This window comes from Cibotium barometz, chromosome 27 (assembly GCF_041138505.1).
Source record: "Cibotium barometz isolate CiBa-2024 chromosome 27, ASM4113850v1, whole genome shotgun sequence".
NCBI classification, from domain to species: Eukaryota; Viridiplantae; Streptophyta; class Polypodiopsida; order Cyatheales; family Cibotiaceae; genus Cibotium; species Cibotium barometz.
In genome coordinates, this window is record NC_141072.1 from 34444747 (window position 1) to 34457449 (window position 12703).

Sequence of the window (12703 nt, forward strand, 5' to 3'; positions counted from 1 at the left end):
GGCGTCAAAAGTGATCAGCTGAACAAAGCCGACGTGTGGGCACAAGGTGGCTGACAGTGCAGTTGGAGATGTGGCTGCGGCTGCTGATGGTGAGTGGTGCCAACGTGTGAGAGGGAGCACGCCTTCGGCAGCAGGGAGTTTTCGTGTGGATCTCTAGTTTTGAAGAGATGGATGTGCAGGCGAAGACTAGAGGGGCCGCCTGGGTTCTATTTGGTGCGCCAGAGAAGCGGGATGTAAAGGACTAGAACAGCGGAGCAGGGCCGCGTAGGTAAAGCCTGGAGCGTGGACGGACTGAGGTGGTGTGGCCTTGGTTCGGTTAGTCAGAGTGGACAGGGAGCAAGGCCACGTGAGTGAAGCAGAGAGGAAAACAGGTGTTGCTGCTTGGTGGTGGACCAGTAGTAGCAGGGCAAATAAGCTGCAAGTGGGTTTGGACTGGCTGGCAGAGGATCAGCACAGAGAGCGAGAGAGAGAGAGCATGGAGTGAAGCTGCTGCTGACGACACATGCAGAAGTGATGGGCTGCAGAGACTTGAAGGTTAACTGGTGTGGGCGCCTTCTGAAGAGAGAGTGGCCGGGTTCATTCTGGTGTGGTTGGTACAGCAGGCAGGCAAGAGGTTCGTGGTGATTGGGGATGTGGTGTATCCAAAGGCAGTGACAGGTCTGAGTCAGTGTTTGGTTGTGTGAGTAAGGCTTCTGTGTCGGGAGAAGCTTGTATAATGTTTTGATTGGAAATATATTGCTGGGTGTTTGCTTGATCTATGGCACCTCTGTTTTATGCTATTTCTCTTGGGTTGGGTGGTGAAGTGTGTGAGAAGCGTTCCAGCCGGTGGCTGGTGGTGCCCCCGTTCGTGTGTGTATTCCAAGTTTGCGAGGTGGAAGGGCTATAGAGGCAGGGTTTTCTTTCTTTTTTTCACCTCACAACAGATATAATAGGGTGCCCCTAAACAAGATAGCCAAGGTACATGGGGAAAAAGAGCATGACTGGGCTTATTACATCCAGAGAGAAATGGAAAATTATTTAAAGGCCCACCAGTCAAAGATCTGCAACCCTTACCTAATGACACACGTGCTGAATCACGTAGCTCAGAGGCCTCTTCCAGATCCGGAACCAGAAGAAAGGATTCAACTGATACTATTGATAAAACAACCACCACTTACTGCTAAAGAATTGCAAGAAGGATAGGCCGTACTGATGGAAACAAAAGAGATCATGAAGGAGATCAAGAAAGGGAGAAAGAAAAAGAGAGAAAAATATGAGAGGCATTATACCAGATGTCACTGAAGAGACACAAAGGATTGAGGGTGAGCTAGCCCAGGAAATAGCATAATACCAAGAAGTACTAGGATAGTAGGAAGCAAGTCTCAACTTGATAGCACCTCAAGAGAAGATGTAAGTACATCGTCTAACTCCCCCTCAAAGTCCGGCAAAACTAATATTCAAGAATATTTCTCCCCTCAAGAATTCAACAATGTCAGATACACCTGCTTCTACTAGGCTGCAAAAAGATTCTGAACTAGACGCTTTGCTAGAAGCAGAGACCCAAGGACATGAAGAAGCCACATCACTCCCAGTATGACTCACAGAAGAGCCACTGGATATAGGGAAATGACCAAGGGCTAAAGATACGCCAAGTCCCAGTAAAAGGCAATGTCTGGAGGATGAGGAGGAAATATCAGAGATATCTTTCCTCCATAATTTGGATTATGATAGATTCTTTCAAGAGACTATGGAGGGATTGGAAGAACTCTTGCACCTGCCACACGCTGGACTGGAAGGGGCCGCAGCAACAACAAGTGCTTCCCTTTGGGAACAAGAGCCACGTGTATGGCAATGCCATCTCCTTATAACCACATGCTTCATGACCAAAATGCAACGTTATGGAAGTAGGTTCAAGAGGCTACCAATCAAGTTCACACATTGCAAGAGAATCTAACAATAGCAGAAGCAACCCACAAGAATGTTATCCTAAAAATCTTAAAGGCGGCTGAGGAGCACGAAGCCAGATACCAAGCACTCGAAAATAACAATCTTGTTCTTAGTCAAATCATTGTGCAAAAAATCAAGGAGAATACAAATTTGAAAGCATAGTTGGAACAAGCCAAGGAGCAGATTCAAAAGGAGTTCACACATAATAAGGAACAAGGGGCTATCTAGGCTCAACAGCTACTACTACAGGAGCCAAAGCACACCTCCCAAGCCAAGAAAGAAGAGCTACAAGGACAACTACATTCACTATCCTTAACTCTAAAGGAAGAAGAACAAAAAGTGCTCCAACTACAACAAGAAAGGGAATAAGGCAGCAAAGCAAATGCAGAAAAAATTTAGCACTCAATGAGACCATCAGCACACCAGTAAGTCTGAAATGCAGAAAATGACACCCATAAGTCCAAAATGTAGAAAATGACTGCACACCAAGAAGCTATGATGCAAATAACACAGCAGCTCCAAGAAAGTCAAATTTTGGCCACAAAAAGACTTCACAAGATTACAGAGGCTCAGGGGAGGGAGGCTGCAAAGACGAGCACAAGAAGAAGCAACAAGGCGTTTTGAAGAGCTAGATGCTGCAAGGATGGTAAGAGAAACCGTTATTTCCAACCTTCTCACCACCAAGGACTCACACATACAGGAGTTGGAATGCCAGCTGGCCATCCAAGAACATAGCCAATGACAAGAACCAACTGACGAGATGTGACTACTCCTTGAGCGAGCCTCAGAGATAGGTTCGTTTTGCCAGTAACTCCTCGGTCCCCTCCTCAGACTTTGAATCTCATTTTGTCTACTCTAACCCTCTCTTTACTTCAATATGATATAAACATGTATGATGACCTGAGCCTAGGAGAACTAACACTTATTAAACAAAACTTAGAACGTGATGCTGATCCTACCATCATCATGGGAATTTTTTGGGGGGACTTAGTACTAATTGATCCTGAAGATATTTACTTCTATCCTCTGAACCCCATTGTGCTCAACCTTTGTAGTTGGTGTCGGGTGCTACAAAACTTCTCTTTGTTGCTAGTTCACTACTCCTAAGAGCTCCTTCTTGGCTTTCTTCCACTCGCCCTTATGAGTAGTAGATGGCTTACCGTGTTCATTTTGACCGACATCTATTCGGGCTTTCTCCTCCTTTTTGCATGTCTCCTTACTAGAGACCTCCTATTCTTAAGTATGCCTTTGATTTTGTGTCGCGCCCATCTACTATTAAACCTTTGGTTGTGAGGATTAGGATACTTCTTATGGACAACTTTAATGCAATCATCCACTAGGCTCTCCCTTTGCTACTTAAAATGTATAAAGCAGTCTTTATAGTGTGCAAAAACCTTACTAGAGACCTCCTATTCTTAAGTATGTCTTTGATTTTGTGTCGCGCCCATCTACTATATTAAACCTTTGGTCATGAGGATTTGTAAGGTTTCTCCCTTTAAAAATGGGAGAAACACTTAAGATAGTCCGCTAAGTCTTATCTTGGGAAAAATTTCCTATTCATCGACACCTTGACCCTGTAGAGATTCAAGGATACGATTCATAGGTATGACCTAGCTCTATCTCGCAGGGGGAGCGTGATTTTCTAAACATCAAATCACCCATAGGGCAATTGATCAAAAATTGGGCAACTACTAGACTTGATATCTAGAGACAACGCTTTTTTCCTCATCTTATGCAAGGCACAGCCCCACTGGCCTAGTCTTCTAGAATAGAGTTGCCCAAGAACCTAACTATTTAACGTAGGGCTTTCACTTAATCTGTTGGAAAGCTACCCGACTAATCGGGTCCACCCGTCCGTAGGATGGTGCCGTCAGGGCATTCCATCCTCCCACTTTCCACCCTACTCACGCATCAATTTGTTATCTAATTAATACTACCACACTGTTTGACATAAATAAACATATTCCTTAATTAAGGTCCTTCTTCACAAGGTTCGTTAAAACAGCCTTCTTACACAATACAATCATACCAAAGACAAGATGTAATTATATAAAAAGTTTATACATGAATCCATTTCCATAGAAGCCAAACCGGCTCTCTTATTCTTATTCTGCCGATGATCTAGAATTCGGCCTTCCAGCCTCTACATGCTGTGCAAAACCCTACGGGACCATACACCTCATCGTCGACCGCTGGCGAGGACTCAAGCCGGCCTGTCGCCCTCTCAGGCTCCATCGCTCGATCCTCCCGCCCCTCAGAGGGATGTCTGCACACTAGGGTGGGCTTATTTACCGCATTAGCCTGGGCCCTCAGAACTAGGCAGCCTCATAATCTCTCGCCTCAATCGGCGATCCTTATTCTCCCAAAGGTATGAGGGATACCTTGGGCCATTCCCGGGCTTTGCTAACGACGCCGCCCGGCTACACAAGCACAGAACGGAGTTAGCGTTGAAGCCAAAAAAAATCTTGAATTCTAAAGATAACAACTTCAATGCAATTTTCTAAATATAGCATTCATAATTCATGAAGATAACAATTTCAACGTAATTTATCGAATACATCACATAATTCGTAAATTTTTATGTCGTCATTTTAAAAGGAAAAGACACCATTCATTAACACTAATTTAAGAAAAATCTCTTCTTTTTAAAAATCAACCAAGCTAACCTGGCCACCGATTCCTTGAGGGGCTTGAAAAGGGAGGACTGGAGCCGCGTTGGACGCATCTTCCCCCATCTCGTTGTTACGTGCTCCTCTTGAGGTAATATTTTGTCGTCTCCGAGATGAGGCCATCTTAGGTGTCACCTTGTAGAGCTCGCTGCTGCGATCGCAACGCTTTAGTCGGATCTGAATTCCGAGCTCGTTTGCTCACTGTATGAGCAAAAGAATATGGCGCACGAACCCTTGCTTGAGTCAAAAATCCCTTACTAAAGTCTACGCAAATGGGGGGGGGAATTGTGAGATGTCCTTAAGGGCAAAGGCAAAAACGTGGAGAGGGCTGGGAGGGTGGCTGCAAGCCTCTCTGTAAGTCTATTCACACGGGGAGGGGGGAGGGAGAAGAGTTAAGGACACTGGCTCCTAGCAAGAGGGGGATGGAGGAAAATTGGCTTATCTGAAAAGAGCCAAATGAGGGGGTGTGAGAAGGGTGGCTGCAAGGGCGGCTGTACTTGCAGCAAGTACGCTGCACAGGGACGGACGGCGGTACGGACGGTGGCACAAAAGGGCATACGCCACACAGAAATGCGTGCCGACTGAGGAGCACCCCGGGGGTTTATATAGCTGAGGGGTGAGGGTACGGGCGCTGCGCAAAGCAAGGACGAAAGGACGGTGTACCTTCAAAGGCTATGGATCAGTGGCCTGCATGGGTCTAGGGGAAAGGTACGGTGTCGGTTGTCTGGAAAAGGAGTGGTACGCATGTACCTTATCTGGTTTGGGTGTCCACCTAAGGGTGCGCGTGGACCATACAGTGGGCGGCCATCCTTTGGTTCTTGGGCGGCCATTGTACGGGCACCCTAGTAAGTGTGTACGGACCAAATTTTGGGACGGGATACCCAAATTTGGGACGCCCGTCTCGATTTGCGTGCCGGACCGCCCCGGGGGACGAAATTTTTTTTTTGTCCGGGAGGTTCTCCTGGTCGCAGGGGTTCAGACCGTTCGTCAATCGGACGTGCGGTCATGCATTTATTAAGGTTTAAAGGTCGCCGTTTTTTAACTAAAATGATTGAAATTAGCGTATAGGCTTGATCCGGTGTCCGTTTGGATGCTGTAAAATCCTATATTAGGGTAAAATCACGCGCAGATTCCAAATTTGGGCTCCGAATTTGAAGATTCTAAGTAGAAATGACTCAAATAATAAAATCATTGATATTTATACCATAAAAATTCATAATTACATGGACATTTCTTTATTAATGAAGATGGGTACGTTACATCCTTCCCCCCTTAAAGAAATCGAGATGTCCTCATCTCGTCATGAATTGGGGATAATCTTTTAAGAGTGTAGCTTCATCTTCCCAAGTTGCATCCTCTTCAGGGTAATCTTTCCACTGAACTAGATGTTCTACAAGAGTTCTATTTCGGAGTTGCCTTTCCCTAGAATCTCTGATGCTACTGGGCTGTAATTCAAGGACTCCTTGAGTAGGGATTACAACTTGTTCATCATCAAGAATATGATCGAGACTGGGGACATATGGTTTTAACAAACTTACATGAAACACATTATGGACTTTGATATGGGCTGGGAGTTGGAGTTTATAGGCACTTTTACCTAGACATTTGATAACTGTATAAGGACCACAATACCTAGGGCTGAGCTTCTTATATTTTCCAAGTGATAGAGAACTTCATTTGGGTTCCACTCGTAGAAGAACTTTGTCTCCTTCCTTGAAGATCCTTTCAGACCTCTTGTTGTCAGCATAATGCTTTTGTCGATCTTGGGCAGCTTTAATATCCTTTTGGATAGCCTTGGTTTGTTCCTCCATTTCTTCGAGCATTTTCCTGGATGCCTCAACTCTTATGGTTGGATCAGAGAAATTTAGAGGAGACAGGCATTCTTGCCCATAGAGTGCCTTGAATGGTGACATTCCTATGCTTTGATGATAAGAAGTATTGTAGGCAAATTCTACCAGAGGAAGGTATTGAATCCACCTTCTTGGTTCCCGTCCACAATATGCTCTGAGAATGTCTTCAATTACTTGATTGACTCTCTCAGTTTGGCCATTGGTCTCTGGATGATAAGCTATGCTAAAGCAAAGTTGAGCTCCCAGAGCTTGAAATAAAGACTGCCAGAATTTTGAGGTGAAGTCAGAATCCCGATCACTTACTATCCTTTTTGGGAGACCATGAAGTTTGAGGACTTTCTTGATGAATATTCGAGCAACATCAAAAGCTTTGAAGGTCTTCTTTGCTGGTATAAGGTGAGCTACTTTGGTAAGTAAGTCCACTACTACTAGAATGGAGTCATATCCTCCTTGAACAGTGGGGAGACTTGTGACAAAATCCATACTAATGCACTCCCACTTCATTTGGGGAATCTGGTTGAAGTTTTCCAGGCATCTTGACCCTTTCAGCTTTGATCCTTTGGCATGAGAGACATTGCTTCAAGTACCGAAGCACATCATTTTTCAAGCCTGCCCAATGAAAGCTCCTTCTTACAGCATTCAAAGTTTTTGCATAACCTGGGTGTCCTGCAGCAGAGCTATCATGAGCTTCATGAAGGATTAGTTTCTTTAAGGTAGGATCCTTAGGGATACATAGCCTGTGATTGAAGTAGAGGCTTCCTTCATAAGTGGAGTATCCCTTGATTAGATTCTTCTCTTTCTCTGAATGTCCCCCTTCTTCTACTAATTTTTTCATCCTCTGATAATCTGGATCATGAGATGAGACTTCTTCCACCTTGACCAATATGGGATTATTTGGCATTGAAACTGAATTCAAGAAAGATTTGCGGCTAAGTGCATCTGCTACCACATTATCTTTCCCAGGGCGGAATTTGATGTCGAAATCATATTCTTGTAGAATTTCAATCCATCTCCTTTGCTGCATGTTGAGGTTAGGTTGGGTGAAGATCCACTTTAGACTTTTGTGGTCAGTTACAAGCTGGAATTTGCCTCCCAAGAGATAATGTCTCCATAATTTGAGGCAATGAACAACTGCTAAGAGCTCCAAATCATGGGTGGCATAGTTTGCTTCATATTGCTTCAGCTTGCGGGAAGTATAAGCGACTGGTCTTCCTTCTTGGCCTAAGACACCACCAAGTGCTAGACTACTAGCATCGGTAACCACTTCAAATTCCTTGGAGAAATCAAGAAGCTTTAAGACTGGGGCAGAAGTAATAATGGCTTTCAGCTGATCAAAGCTGTTCTGATGGATTGGCAACCACACTATTTTGCAATCCTTCTTAAGAAGGTCCGTCTCAAAGGTGTAGCTACCAAGGCATAATCCTTGATAAAAATCCTATACCAACCCGTGATTCCCAAAAATCCACGAACTTCACGAACTGATTTAGGGGGTGGCCACTCTAGAATATCCTTGACCTTGGCAGGGTCTACTGAGATGCCATCTTTGGAGACGATGAATCCAAGATACTCAATTTGATGAGTAAAGAAGGTACATTTGCTCTTCTTGGCATAGAGTTTGTGTCTGCGCAGCAATTGCAGAACTCTATGCACATGCTCCTCATGCTCTTCCATTGATTTGGAGTAGATTAAGATGTCATCAAAGAAAACAAGCACAAATTCATCCAGGTAAGGACGGAATATATCTTGCATTAGGCGGTTGAAGGTTGCAGGAGCATTGGTTAACCCGAATGACATTACAGTAATCTCATAGTGGCCATAACGGGTGTTGAAGGCTGTTTTGGGTATATCTGCTTCCTTGACTTTGATCTGATAGTAACCAGACCTCAAATCTATTTTTGAGAAGACTTTGGCCCCATGAAGCCTGTCAAGAAGTTCATCGATGCGAGGGATAGGATACTTATTCTTGACAATGACTTGATTGAGCCCTCGATAATCTATGCAGAGGCCGAGAGTCCCGTCCTTCTTCTTTTGGAAAAGAACAGGTGCTCCCCAAGGAGAGCTACTGGGGCGTACAAATCCTTGTTCAATGAGTTGGGAAAGTTGCTCCTTAAGTTCAATGGCTTCAGGAAGGGACATTTTATAGGGAGTTTTTGAGACGGGTTGAGCTCCAGGGATCACCTCGATTTCATGGTCGACTTCTCGAGGAGGCGGTAACCCTGTAAGCTCGTCAGGGAAGATGTCAGAGAATTCTTGGAGCCAAGAAGGTTCTATCTCCATACTAGGTTCAATGACTTTGTTGAGTTTGTCTAAGAAAACTTGCTGACCCTTACGTGTTCCCTTGAGAAGATGTTTTGCCTTGACTACCCTAGACTTAGTTTTTTCTGTGATCCCCTGAACAGATATTACTTGGCCATGCTCATTTTCAAAAGTGATACTCCCCCGGTTACAATGAATGCTAGCTTTGTTTGCAATTAACCAATCTATCCCAAGGATTCCATCATAAATTCCTAGTGGCAAGACTCTAAAGTGACCATGAGTTTGCTCATTACCCAGCTCAAAATCAAGGTTTCTTATAGAGTGGCGAGATACTTCTTCTTTCCCACTAGCTAACTCTACAATCATTTTTCTAGCTGTTTTTTGACTCAAGTTTAATTTTTGCAAGCACCTAGGAGAAAGGAATGAATGGGTACTTCCACAATCAATCAAAAGCTGAAATGGCTTACCGTGATGAGTGGCGGGGGTTTGGATTACACCAAATTGTTTATTCGGACCTTGGTGTTCTACTGCCGCATGGACAGTGGCGCGCTCTTCTTTAGCCGTTTCCAAGGTCGGTTCTTTACTTATAACACAGGCAGTTCTAGCAACTGCTCCTCCGCGGCCTTTGCCACGGCCACTGCCTCTTGCACCTTGGTGGGTAGGGGTTCCACGGCCTTGATTTCCTCTGTTACCTTGGGGAAATGATGTTGTCATCTTGGGACAGTTGGCTCTAAAGTGTCCCGGCTCATTGCACTCAAAACACAAAGGGCCTTCTCTGGAAGAAGCAGCATACGAGCGGGGGGCAAAAGAGTTGCCTTGTCGCCCTCTGTTGTAGTAGGGGAAATTCTGTTGAGGTTTCTTGTAGGGTTGATCTCTAAGGTTTGCCTCAGGGTAAGATCTCTTTTGATTCTTCGGTTTGTTAGCTTTCATTTCTTTCACAAGGGGCTTTGCTCGTATGAGAGCATCCTGTAATGTGCTTGGCCTCATTGCTTCAAGGCGGGAATCTAGGGGTTCATTTAGCCCTTGGCAGAAACGAGCCACTTGCTGGGAAGTAGTCATAGCTGGGGCATACTTCCGAAGGGTAATAAATTTGGAATAGTAATCCTCAAGAGTTAAGCTGCACTGTCTAAGACTAAAAAACTCATTCATCTTTATGGATTCATGGGATGGAGGAAGATATCTTTCCTTCACTGCCTGCTTGATGTCTTCCCAGGTTTGAGAATGTTCGGTGACTTCCTTGTCACGGCACCACTGTTTCCACTAGAGTTTAGCATCTCCAATGAGGTGAAACCGTGCGAGCATAGACTGATTTGCTACTCCAGTACCGGCAGCAGTAGAGAAATAATCATCCATCGCCTCAACCTAGACTTCAGCATCCTTCTCAACCTTTGAACCTTCTCCTTTAAAGGAGGGAGGTTGCATTTGCTTGAGCAGGAGCTTCTTCTCCTGGGTATCGGTGTAAAGCGCATTGGGAAGTGGAGGGTGGTCGTCCTGGCCACCATTGTAAAAACAATTTTAAGATTACAAGATTCATATTTGCACAACGCTTAATTTTTGGAAAGTAAAACATTGAAATTATTTTATTTCCAAATATTTACAAGGACAAGTTTTATTACAAAGATCTGAGACTAATATAATTAGTCTTATTTGACATCAAGGGGAATTCCTAGGCTTGACTATGACATAAGGGTAGAGCGGTCCACATAGGTGAAATATGGGGGTTCCGCTGTAGTTTCTAAGACTCTAAAAACTGATGGTAAGGGTGGTAAACTTTGGATTGGGGTAGATCCCAACACCGCTACTCTATCAGCAGGTAAGACCTGCATCACTTTGTCATACACCCAACGATCCTGAGGTATGCGAACCCCATCTATAGTCACCGAGGTGTCGGCCCTGGGGGTACCGACGAACCAAAATAAGCGGATCATCTTCAGCTTCTCAATCCAACGAATCCGCTTAAGGTCGGTGGTGAGGTTCCCAATCTGATTTGCTCGGATGATGAAGTATCTCGGCCCACGACTCCAGAAATCTCTACCCCATCCTCTCTGAATACGAGAGAAATGAGGGAGAGATATCTTCTCTAATATCTGCACCATGGTGTCGCGGAATTCGAAATTCGAGGAGTGACTAGCAGTCTCGAAGATGCATTGGAAAACTAGAAATTTGGAGTAGGCATCTTCCTCTTCCTACAATCATTCAAACATCAATTTAACTTATTTGTTTTAGTAGGATGTCTTTACTAATTAGCATTATGTTAGATAAAACATTTATTACAAAACAGTCCTTAAACTGCGATTCCTAGGAGCTAAACTTGCTCTGATACCAATTGTAAGGTTTCTCCCTTTAAAAATGGGAGAAACACTTAAGATAGTCCGCTAAGTCTTATCTTGGGAAAAATTTCCTATTCATCGACACCTTGACCCTGTAGAGATTCAAGGATACGATTCATAGGTATGACCTAGCTCTATCTCGCAGGGGGAGCGTGATTTTCTAAACATCAAATCACCCATAGGGCAATTGATCAAAAATTGGGCAACTACTAGACTTGATATCTAGAGACAACGCTTTTTTCCTCATCTTATGCAAGGCACAGCCCCACTGGCCTAGTCTTCTAGAATAGAGTTGCCCAAGAACCTAACTATTTAACGTAGGGCTTTCACTTAATCTGTTGGAAAGCTACCCGACTAATCGGGTCCACCCGTCCGTAGGATGGTGCCGTCAGGGCATTCCATCCTCCCACTTTCCACCCTACTCACGCATCAATTTGTTATCTAATTAATACTACCACACTGTTTGACATAAATAAACATATTCCTTAATTAAGGTCCTTCTTCACAAGGTTCGTTAAAACAGCCTTCTTACACAATACAATCATACCAAAGACAAGATGTAATTATATAAAAAGTTTATACATGAATCCATTTCCATAGAAGCCAAACCGGCTCTCTTATTCTTATTCTGCCGATGATCTAGAATTCGGCCTTCCAGCCTCTACATGCTGTGCAAAACCCTACGGGACCATACACCTCATCGTCGGCCGCTGGCGAGGACTCAAGCCGGCCTGTCGCCCTCTCAGGCTCCATCGCTTGATCCTCCCGCCCCTCAGAGGAATGTCTGCACACTAGGGTGGGCTTATTTACCGCACTATCCTGGGCCCTCAGAACTAGGCAGCCTCATAATCTCTCGCCTCAATAGGTGATCATTATTCTCCCAAAGGTATGAGGGATACCTTGGGCCATTCCCGAGCTTTGCTAACGACGCCGCCCGGCTACACAAGCACGGAACGAAGTTAGCGTTGAAGCCAAAAAAATCTTGAATTCTAAAGATAACAACTTCAATGCAATTTTCTAAATATAGCATTCATAATTCATGAAGATAACAATTTCAACGTAATTTATCGAATACAACATCACATAATTCGAAAATTTTTATGTCGTCATTTTAAAAGGAAAAGACACCATTCATTAACACTAATTTAAGAAAAATCTCTTCTTTTTAAAAATTAACCAAGCTAACCTGGCCACCGATTCCTTGAGGGGCTTGAAAAGGGAGGACTGGAGCCACGTTGGGCACATCTTCCCCCATCTCGTTGTTACGTGCTCCTCTTGAGGCAATATTTTACCGTCTTCGAGATGAGGCCATCTTAGGCGTCGTCTTGTAGAGCTCGCTGCTGCGATCGCAACGCTTCAGTCGGATCTGAATTCCGAGCTCGTTTGCTCACTGTATGAGCAAAAGAATATGGCGCACGAACCCTTGCTTGAGTCAAAAATCCCTTACTAAAGTCTACGCAAATGGGGGGGGGGGAATTGTGAGATGTCCTTAAGGGCAAAGGCAAAAACGTGGAGAGGGCTGGGAGGGTGGCTGCAAGCCTCTCTGTAAGTCTATTTCACACGAGGGGGGAGAAGAGTTAAGGACACTGGCTCCTAGCAAGAGGGGGATGGAGGAAAATTGGCTTATCTGAAAAGAGCCAAATGAGGGGGTGTGAGAAGGGTGGCTGCAAGG